This window comes from Mesocricetus auratus, unplaced genomic scaffold (genome assembly GCF_017639785.1).
Source record: "Mesocricetus auratus isolate SY011 unplaced genomic scaffold, BCM_Maur_2.0 Super-Scaffold_100026, whole genome shotgun sequence".
Classification (NCBI taxonomy): Eukaryota; Metazoa; Chordata; class Mammalia; order Rodentia; family Cricetidae; genus Mesocricetus; species Mesocricetus auratus.
Window position 1 is genome coordinate 25907869 of NW_024429207.1, and position 9941 is coordinate 25917809.

At 47.3% G+C, this 9941-nt stretch overlaps 1 long non-coding RNA gene across 1 annotated transcript; it reads right to left on the minus strand.

Annotated features, from left to right (window-relative positions):
- Window positions 1–862: 862 nt before the first annotated feature.
- Window positions 863–1969, minus strand: LOC110340285. The gene is made up of 3 exons (XR_002382066.1): window positions 1920–1969; window positions 1593–1693; window positions 863–1254 (listed from the first exon to the last, which is right to left on the minus strand). It is a non-coding gene; the product is annotated as an uncharacterized LOC110340285 (long non-coding RNA).
- Between the last annotated feature and the right edge of the window lie 7972 nt (window positions 1970–9941).

Consider the following 9941-nt stretch of genomic DNA (forward strand, 5'->3'; position numbering starts at 1 on the left):
TTGCGATGGCAAGAGAGCTGCATTTATTACCCTCACCCTGCCCGTTTCCCATGCTCCTCCTCTCCCACTCAGCATCATCAGCCTAAAGCGAAGTTGGTAACTTTGGTAGACCTTGTAACCCATTGACTGCATTCTGATTTTCCTACCTCTCTCTGTCTGTCTCGATTCATATATATATATATATATATATATATGTATATATATATATATATATATATGTTTTGTTTGATTGAGACAGAATCTGTGTAGCCCTGGCTATCCTGGAACTTTTGAGGTAGACCAGTAGACCAGACTGGCCTCGAACTCAGGGCTTCACCTGCCTCTGCCTCCCATATGCCTGCCCGGCTCAGATGTAGCAATACCCAGATAAGCATTCTGGGGTCTGGGATGATGGCTCAGCCAATAAAGTACTTGTGCCAGCATGAGGAGCTGAGTTTGATCTTGAGAACCCAGGTGAAAAAGGCAGGCACAGAAACAAAAACAAAAAACAGCTGTGTGTGGTGGCACAAGCCTTTAATCCCAGCACTTAAAAGGCAGAAGTAGGCAGATCTCTGAATTCTAGGACAAGCCAGGATTACGAAGAGAAACACTGTCTTGAAAACAAGTCACATATAACACCGTGCACCCAGAAATCTCTGTGCTGGGGAGAGAAGCTGCTCTTGCAGACAGCCAGACCAAATTCAGTTCCCAGAACCCATGTCAGTTGCTTGCCACTGCCTGTAACTCTAGCTCCGGGTGTGTGTGTGTGAGTGTGAGTGTGTGTGTAATTAAATATACATACATAATATATAATTACAATAAAAGATTTAAAATGAAAATAGAGAATGATTTAAGAAGATGTGACATTGACCTCTGGCCTCCACACAAACAGACTTGTAGGCTTGTGTGCCCCCTACACCTGTGTACAAGTACACATGAACATGCACACATGCAAAGATTACAGCATTCCAAATTGAATTTGAATTCCAGGTCAACAACTTAATTAAAAACTCTTGCACTAGGGACCAGCATTAGGGGCTTGGGAAGTCTTCTAGGTGAGGCTGGCCTTCCTGAGGTTTCGAAACCTCCCTGGCCTGTTGGATTAGCGAAGCCAAGGTTCAAGTAACTGAGGTGACGACAGAGCCAGAAGCCAGGAGGAAGGAACTGGAGCCAAGTCAGAAGATGAAGATTCTAGGGAATTGCTGTCAACACCATCGCTGTTTTCGGCTAGTCTTTATCTCCTGCAGGTGCAGCCTGTGCATAAGGCTGGGCCAGCTTAATGGGCCAGAAGCAAAGCAGACAGGTTGAGAAGTATTGCAGATGTTTCAGGAGGTCATCCTGTTCCCTTTGGAAGGACAACTCATGGGCAGTCACTTCTCCTGCCTTCCAAAGAATTAGTGTTCGTGCCTTTCCAAGAGAGCTCACCTGGCTTAGATATGATCGTACAGAACCAGAACTTTCCCTAGGATAGCTTAGTCTCTCTACTACTGACTGCAGCAATCTAGTTTTGTGCACGCCAGGAGTTCAGGGACCCCTCCACACTAATGCTAGACTGGGTGCATGCGGTTTGCTGGCCAGTCCCACCTAGATGGCCCGAAACACCTGTGTAGTACCTTGTGTGCAGCATGTCCTCATAGAGTAGCTGAGACAGTGCTTTCTGTTGAACAGACAGCCACATCTTGCCTTTCTCTTGTCTTCCTTTGGCTTCCTGTTGCTGTGATAAAACATACACCAAAAACAACTTGGGAGATGAAAGAGTGTATTTCATCTTACAACTCCCAGGTCTCATCCTTCAGTGAGGGAACTCAGGGTAGCAACGGAAACAGAGACCTCGAGAGAATGACTGGCTTGCTCAGCTTGCTGCTTTCATTTGAAAACTATTTGTATATAGTGTTTTGCCTGCATAAGTGTCTGTGCACCACACACAGTCTAGTACTCACAGAGGCCAGAAGAAGGTGTCAGATCCCCTAGAACTGGAGTTACAGATGGTTGTGAGGCACCACATGGGTGCTGGGAATCAAACTATGAAAGAAGAGCCGGTGTTCTTAACTGTTGAACCATCGCTTTGATCCCACAGCTTGCTTCTTTATATAGCCCAGGACCACCTGCCTAGAGTTGTTACCTCCCACATTGAGCTGGACCCTCCCACATCAATCATGAATCAAGGAAAGGCCTCCACAGTCTTGCCTACAGGCCAATCTGATGGAAATATTCTCTCAATTGAAATTTCCTCTTTTCAAATGACTCTAGTCTGTGTCAAGTCGATAGTTAACTGACCTATACCATGACCAAAGCAATTTAGGAAGGAATAGGGTTTATTTGGCTTGTACTTCATCATCACGGGTTTATCACCAAAAGAAGTCAGGATAGGAACTCAGGCAGGACAGGAACCTGGAGGCAGGAGCTGATGCAGAGGCCATGGAGGGTGCTGCTTACTGACTTGTTCCTCCTGACTTGATCAGTCTGCCTTCTTATAGGACCCAGGACCACCTGCCCAAGGGTGACCCCACCCACAATGGACTGGGCCCTCCCCCATCAATCACTAATTAAGAAAATACCTTACAGCCAGATCTTCTGGAGGCATCTTCTCAATTGAGGTTCCCTCCTCTCAGATGGCTCTAGCTTGTGTAAATTGACATAGAATGAGCCAGCACGCCCCTCTGGCTCTAGCATTATTTGCTGAGGTAACACAGGGTCATCTGTTTTTCTTTCATTTGAAGACACTCCCCTGGTTCCCATAGTCTTGTTTCCAGTAGCCTCCATTCTTGCAAATTTCCTAGAATGCATTGGCTTTTAAGAGATGTAGGAACTGCAAGTAAAATTAGTCAAAAAGCTGAGATATGAGAAAAGGGCCTAGGATGGGCTAGCATTTGTGATGAAGGCCTGACAACCTGAGATCAATCCCTCAAACCCATGAAAGGCCAGAATGAGCAGTTTGTGTCTATAATCCCTGTACTCTTAAAAGATGGGAAGATTAGACGTCATCTGGCTTGGAATATGGAGAGCTACATAAACAGGGGGACCGTGTCTCAAAAAAGTGGAGGGGGAGCTTCTGAAAACTGTCATGTGACCTCCACAGTGTACCTGACACATCCATGCCTACACACACACATTCACACAGAAACAGACACACACAGACACACGCACATTCAGACAGGGACTCAGACATACATTCAGACAGACAGACAGACACACATTCAGAGACAGACACACACTCAGAGACAGATACATACAGGCATACAGACAGGCAGACACACACAGACACATACAGACATAGACACAGACATAGACACACAGACACAAATACAGACAGACACACACATAGAAACACAGAAACAGACAGACACATACAGCAGACATAGAAACATACAGACATAGATACAGACTTGCACAGCCAGGCACAGCCAGACAGAGATGCAGACACACAGAGAGACACACACCGATAGACAGGCACAAACATACAGACATACAGACACACACACATACACACTCACTCACAGAGGCTGGTCTACACAGTAAGCTCCAGACTACATAGTGAGTCTCTCTCTCTCTGTCTGTCTCTCTCTCTTTCTCTTTCTCTGTCTCTGTCTCTGTCTGTCTGTCTGTCTGTCTGTCTGTCTGTCTCTCTCTCTCTCTCACACACACACACACACACACACTCACAAAGAAAAGGAAGCTAAATTGTGGCTCAGGGGGACTAAATTGAAGCAGGGAAGAGAAACAGATCTCAGAGTGAGACAATGAAGAAACAAGGTCTTTAAGACTCTGAGTCCATGGGGGAGGGGTGACTGGGAGGGGGGCACAGGGCTAATCGGGGCCACATTAAGTTATGATCACCCTCTGATGCTCAGGTCCTTGGTCTATGACTCGCTTCCAAGTCTCGGTATGGCAATCTTGTACTTTACAATTGGTGTTTTTGGACCTAACTACCGGGCTTTGCCTAATCCCGATTAAATTTAATCTTATTTATGCTAATTAGCTGAAACCATTTGAGCCCATTTCTGGAATGTGTTCTGTGTTCCTTTCAGCTTTGTGTCAGGCATCAAGTTTGTGACCTCCCTTTGATCTCGGTGTCTAAACGGTTGACAAAAATGTTGGCCAGTAGCTCATTAGAGCTGTCTGTCAAACAGAACCCTACATTAGTCCTCACAGCTGGCCCTGGGCTGGCCAGATAGCTGTTTGCTCTTTTTCGTGGGTAATAGCTGTTTCATTCAGGATGGGATCTTGTTCCAACGGTGCTAGGCAAAGGCAGTGTTGGGAATGTGTCCGCCAGCGTCCTCTTTGTCAGTGGGGGACTCCCAGGGAAATAGCCAGCTTTCCTTCTACCACTCTGACAAAATGCCTGAGGTACCCAGTTTATAAAGAGAAGAGGTTTATTTGGGTCAGCTGTCAACTGGTCCCACAACTTTGGGCCCCCGATGATGCAATTATCAGGATAGTCACACATGACAGAGTAAAACTACACACAGCATCAGCCAAGGAGCCAAAGGGAGCCAACCATGGGGCTGGAGTCCTGTAATCCCCCTGAGAGTACATACCTAAAGACTTCCCACCAGACCCTACCTCCTGAAAGTCTCAGCATCTCCCAAGAAGTACCACCCTGGGGTCCAAGCCTTTACACATGACTGTTTGTGGGGAGGCAGATCCAAAGCACAGCAGAAAATTTGCTCCTTGAGGAGGCATTAGGGCAGAGTCTTATGCTCTAGAATTCTCCTTCCAATTGCAGCTGGGTGTTGGTGGCACACGCCTTTGATCCCAGAACTTGGCAGGCAGAGGCAGGCAGATCTCTGAGGTTGAGGCCAGCCAGGTCTACTGAGAGAGTTCCAGGACAGCCTCCAAATCTACAGAGAAACCCCGTCTTGAAAAACCAATTTTTAAAAAAGAAGAAGGAGCTGGAGGGCAGGAAAGAGATGAAGAGGAAAATTGTTCCTTGCCTGACCAGCCTCTGTGTGGAAAAGGTTCCCAGACTTCTTGGGGAAAGGACTCGGCCTCTCCTTGGCTCCCTGCTATGGTTTAGATAAGGTGTCCCTAGTGTCATAGTACTGAGCTGATGACATCTTTGAGGTAGAGTTCAGTAGAAGGTAGTTGGGCTGGTTTGCTCCGACCTCATGAATGCTTTGAATCTTCAAGACTGTGCTATTAAAAATCAATGCCATCCCATGCCTTAGCCCCTTCTGTGTATAGCTGGATCCCTCCCAGTTTCTCTGACATCTTGTGATGTAGCCAGAGGGCTCTACCTAAGGTACTGGGATCATGCTATCTGGATCATTCAATGACCAGAATCATGAGAAACCCTCTTTAGGTTTGTCACCTAGCCTTGGGTGTTTATAATAACAATACAAAACAGACTAAAACACCTCTTCTAGTAGGAGTATCCTACTCGGCTGTCTCAAAGCCCTTAGCTCTATCCTCCTGCTAATCACTCATTCCTTCATGTACAAACACAGGATGCTCTGGCCCCACACCCACCCCAGACAACTGGAATGAGGCTGTTCCTACCCCTTCAAGGCCAGAAAGCCTTGCATTTTAGGAATCCCTCATCCAGAAACAAGGAGGATCTATTATGGGATAACTTTATGCCACCCTCATATATTTCTCTCCAGAATGTGACCAAACAGCCTATATGTCTAGTTTATATGAGTGGCAGTCTTACAATAAGAAGATAAGAGGCATGGACAGTCAGACAAAATAGCTGTGTAGTGATGGGATAGGCATTGGAGCGTAGTTCTGCAGATAAAGGAACTCTGGGGGTGTCTGTTAAACCAGGAGAAGCTGGGCAGAGGTGTGGAATGGCTCTCACTTTGGGTTCCAGAGGGAGCACGGTTCTGCCAATAATGCCTATGACTCAGGACCGTGAGTCAATGCGTTTAAGCCACTTGGCCTGTGCTACCTTCTAGCTGAGGCACTAGGGATCTAGTACCATGTCTCCCTATGTATGTACCAAGCACTCTCCGCTGGGCCTCAGAAGTCGAGGGGGATTGAATACCTTGAATCATGCTTCTAGGCTGTCCAAATGCTCTCTGGAGAATTTCGTCCCCCCTCAACTCCAGTGGATTCTGCAGTTCAGTTCCAGGGAAGGAATGTCAGTGTTGCCCCTTTTCAGGCATTTTTAAGTTGTGCTGTGGTTCCCTTGGAGAGCCCTCGAAGGGACAGGGAGAGCTCTCATGGGTATTCTAGTATTCTAAAGTCTAGTGAGCTTCCTTCTTGTTCCCCAGCCCTTTCATGAGCTGGTGGGGGGGCTGTGGCCATGACAAACCAATTCTATGACTCTCAGTGTGCAGCAGGTGAGATTCTAAATGTGGTTTATCTTTCTTGCCCCTGCCTGGGGTCTCGATAATTTTGGGTAACAAGAGGGTCCCCTTTTCTTTCTTTTTTTTTAAAATAATTTATTTAACCTTATTTTATGTGCATTGGTGTGAAGGTATCAGATCCCCTAGAACTGTGAGTTTCAGACAGTTGTGGGCTGCCATGTGGGTTCTGGGAATTGAACCCAGGTCCTCTGGAAGAGCAGCCAGTGCTCTTAACCACTGAGCCATCTCTCCAGCCCTCGGGTCCCCTTTTCAACATGTTTCTCTCATTAGAGTAGACCTCCTGCTTCACCAAGGTCCCCCTAGTAGACTCACGCAAGGCAACTGCTTTGAGATGTCAAAGACGAGAGAACCGTGGGCAGACCCTGCCTCCCCCTTGAGGAATTCAGGTCCCCAAGATCTTTGACAGCTCACCTGGACTTCTGGTGAGGCCAGGTCCTGGGCAACCAGGAGACTGAAGCTGGGAATCTCAGTGTGTCTGTCTAACTGAATTATTATTTTTTTTCTGGAGGAAAAAAAATCTTACCTTTAAGAACATCTCTGGGCAGAACTGGAAGTAGGAAGGGTCACTGTCTGACACAAAGCCTGTGTGTGTGTGTGTGTGTGTGTGTGTGTGTGTTTTCAGACTCAGAAAGTCAACCTCAAGCCTTGCCTGGTTCTATCTAAGTGGAAGATGACTTTAAGACAGAATCTTCCTGTTAGGGTTTGGGTCCATCCGCCCCTACCCTATTTTAAAGAATTAAAAAACCTTTCATATAGCCTAGGCTGGCCTTGAACTCATTGTGTTGCTAAGGGTGACTTGAACTCTGCTGAGATTACAGGTGCACACCATCATTCCTGGGTTATAAGGAGTAGGGATTGCAACCCGGATTCTGTGCACTCTAGATGAGCAGTCTGCCAACTCAACTGCATCTTCTGTTTGGATCTTAGTTGCCCCCAAAGCTGGTGTGCTGGCTTCTGACGGGTGGAGCTGTTGGGAGGCAGTAGAAGAAGGAGCTCAGGTCTAGTTGGAGGAAGGAGGGCACTGGGGACATATCCTTGAAGGGGAGATTGGGAGCCCGGCCTCTCCCCTCGCCTCAAGCTTCCACAAGGATGCTCTGCCTCTCCACGGGCGCAAAATCTACCCTGCTAAGGGCTGATGAGACGGCTCAGCAAGTAAAGGCACTTGCTACCTCGCCTGACAATCTGAGTTTGATCCCCAGGACCCGTATGGTAGAAAGAGAGGGTATTTTGTCACAGTGACACAGAGATGACTAACACACTACACCCTGCCCCCTCCCAACACACACACCAGTTTCTGTCTCTGATAGTTGACTGGGTCTCAGGTGTCTTATCTAGGTCATCCTTAAGACTACTGAGATAAATGGTTTCCTGTGGTATTAGAAACAGATGTTAGGCCGGGTGGTGGTGGCACACACCTTTAATCCCAGCACTCGGGAGGCAGAGGCAGGTGGATTTCTATGAGTTCGAGGACAGCCTGGTCTACAGAGTTCCAGGACAGGCTCCAAAGCTAGAGAAACCCTGTCTCAAAAAAAAAAAAAAAAAAAAAACCACCAACAACAACAACAAAAAGGAAGGAAGGGAAGGAAGGGAAGGAAAGAAGGAAGAAAGGGAAGGAAGGAAGGAAGGGAAGGAAGGAAGGAAGGAAGGAAGGAAGGAAGGAAGGAAGGGAGGGAGGAAGGAAGGGAGGGAGGAAGAGAAAGCAGAGCAAAGCAATTACTGTTGGGTGCCAGGCGCTGAGGTGGCCTTGCCCATGTATCTGCTTCCTTTCTGTGTCTGGAAGCTCTCCATGACAAGTAGTCGATGCCGTCAGGCTCTTTGGTGGGCTCTGTCATTTGCTTTCCTAGGGATCCTGGAGATCACAGGGGCTTGTGGTATTTTGAACAAGAATCACCATTGCCCCCTACTAAGGGTCTCTAAGAAGGTGTTCCTTGCTAGGTCCTCAGATCCCTGACGGAGCACTGGGCTTGCTTTTCTCGGTGTGTCTCCTTTGGGTCTAGCTTCCCAAACGGTCTTTTTTGTCCTCCACAAATATGGAGGAAGCTTTTCAGAAGGACCTAATTCTCCACGTGCTGGGCTGCTTCAAGGTGTGCTAGGGGGCCCAGCAGTGGAATGCCCCAGGCTTCATGTGCCCTTGGACCAATTTTGGTGCAATTAAACAGCCAGCCCTGTGCAAAGGGTAGCTCAGCGTGGGGCCCTGAGCAATTTGGTGAGTAGAGCTATTTAACATGGCAAGCCATTAGCAGCTTTGCACTGACTTCTCCAGCTCAAGGGTTTGCCTTAGGGTGATTTCCCTTCCTCCTCAGCTCCCCCCTCCCTCCTTAGGCCTTAGGATAACTTGTCTCAGCGTAAATTCCTGTGATGCAAGAGATGTGATCGGAAACTCACGGGTGATGCTGGAAGTTGGGAGGCCAATAAAATGGGGGGGGGGGTAAACCAGTTTAGCTTCTTTTTTTAAAAAAATGCATTTAAAACCTGTATTTTACGGTCTACAGATGTTACTTCTCATCTGCATTGACCATCTGGATTTCTGAAAGTGTAGAGACTTAATTTTTTTTTAAACAAGAGCTTGTTTGATTTAGTTTCTTTTCCTGTGATAAATACTTTAACAAAAGCAACCCAGGGAAGAAAGGTTGTGTTGTGACCCACAGGGCAGCGCAGTCAAGGCAGTGGGAGCTTGGGACAGCAGATCATAGCACATCCACAAGCAGGAACAGAGATGAACAACAGAAGCTGTCTCTGCACTCTTCTCCAGTTACTCAGTCCAAGGTACCAGCCAGGGAATGGTGCCACGCCCCAAGGGATGAGCTTTCTCACCCTAATTAACCTAATCAAGATGGTTCCCCATGCATGTCTAGAGGACCAAATCCCAGGTGATCCTCGATTCTAAGGTGCAACCATTGTCTGATTCTTCACTAACATTAGATGCCCCCACAAAGATGTATTTATTGGTTTTTCAAGTGTGTGCACAGGTGCCAGAGGAGGCAAGAGGCCTCAAATTCCCCTGGAGCTGAAGTTACGGGAGGTTGTAAACTGCCCGATGTGGGTGCTGGGAACCTAACTCTGGTCCTCTGCGAGAGGAATCCATAGTGCTAACTGCTGAGCTTTGTCTTGTGTTCCGGGAGCTACACAGGGATGATACACAGCATTGCCTATAGCCTTGGTCTGGACAGCTGTTGAACTGGGGTCATCAGTGAGCACATCTGGGGTTCCTGCTTCTTTAATGCAAGTTTCCAGACCCCTTGAGTGGCCAAGGGTGGTTCATGCATGATACTGCAACACTCTTCTACTGTGTAACACAGGGGAATGCAACCACACTTTGAATTCGTTATGCATTTGATCTTGAATTCACCTTTTGGTTCTGTTTGCAGATTCAGACAGCTTTCACTATGACAACCCCCCTCCCCCAACTCTGTGTTCATGGTAAGGATGTGATCCATGGTTTAAGAAGCTGAGCCTAGCTTAACCCAAGTGTGGAGGTGCTGGCATGACTGTCAAGTTTGAAGCTCAAGGGAGAAATAAAATCTGTCCCCAAGAAGCTTACAGTAGTGTAATTGTAATCTCAGTTATCTCCGAAGTGCCAAATAGTGCAGGCAGGGGTAACAAGTCCTGATGATGTATTTCTTTCTTTCCTTTTTTTTAAGTCAAGTACCC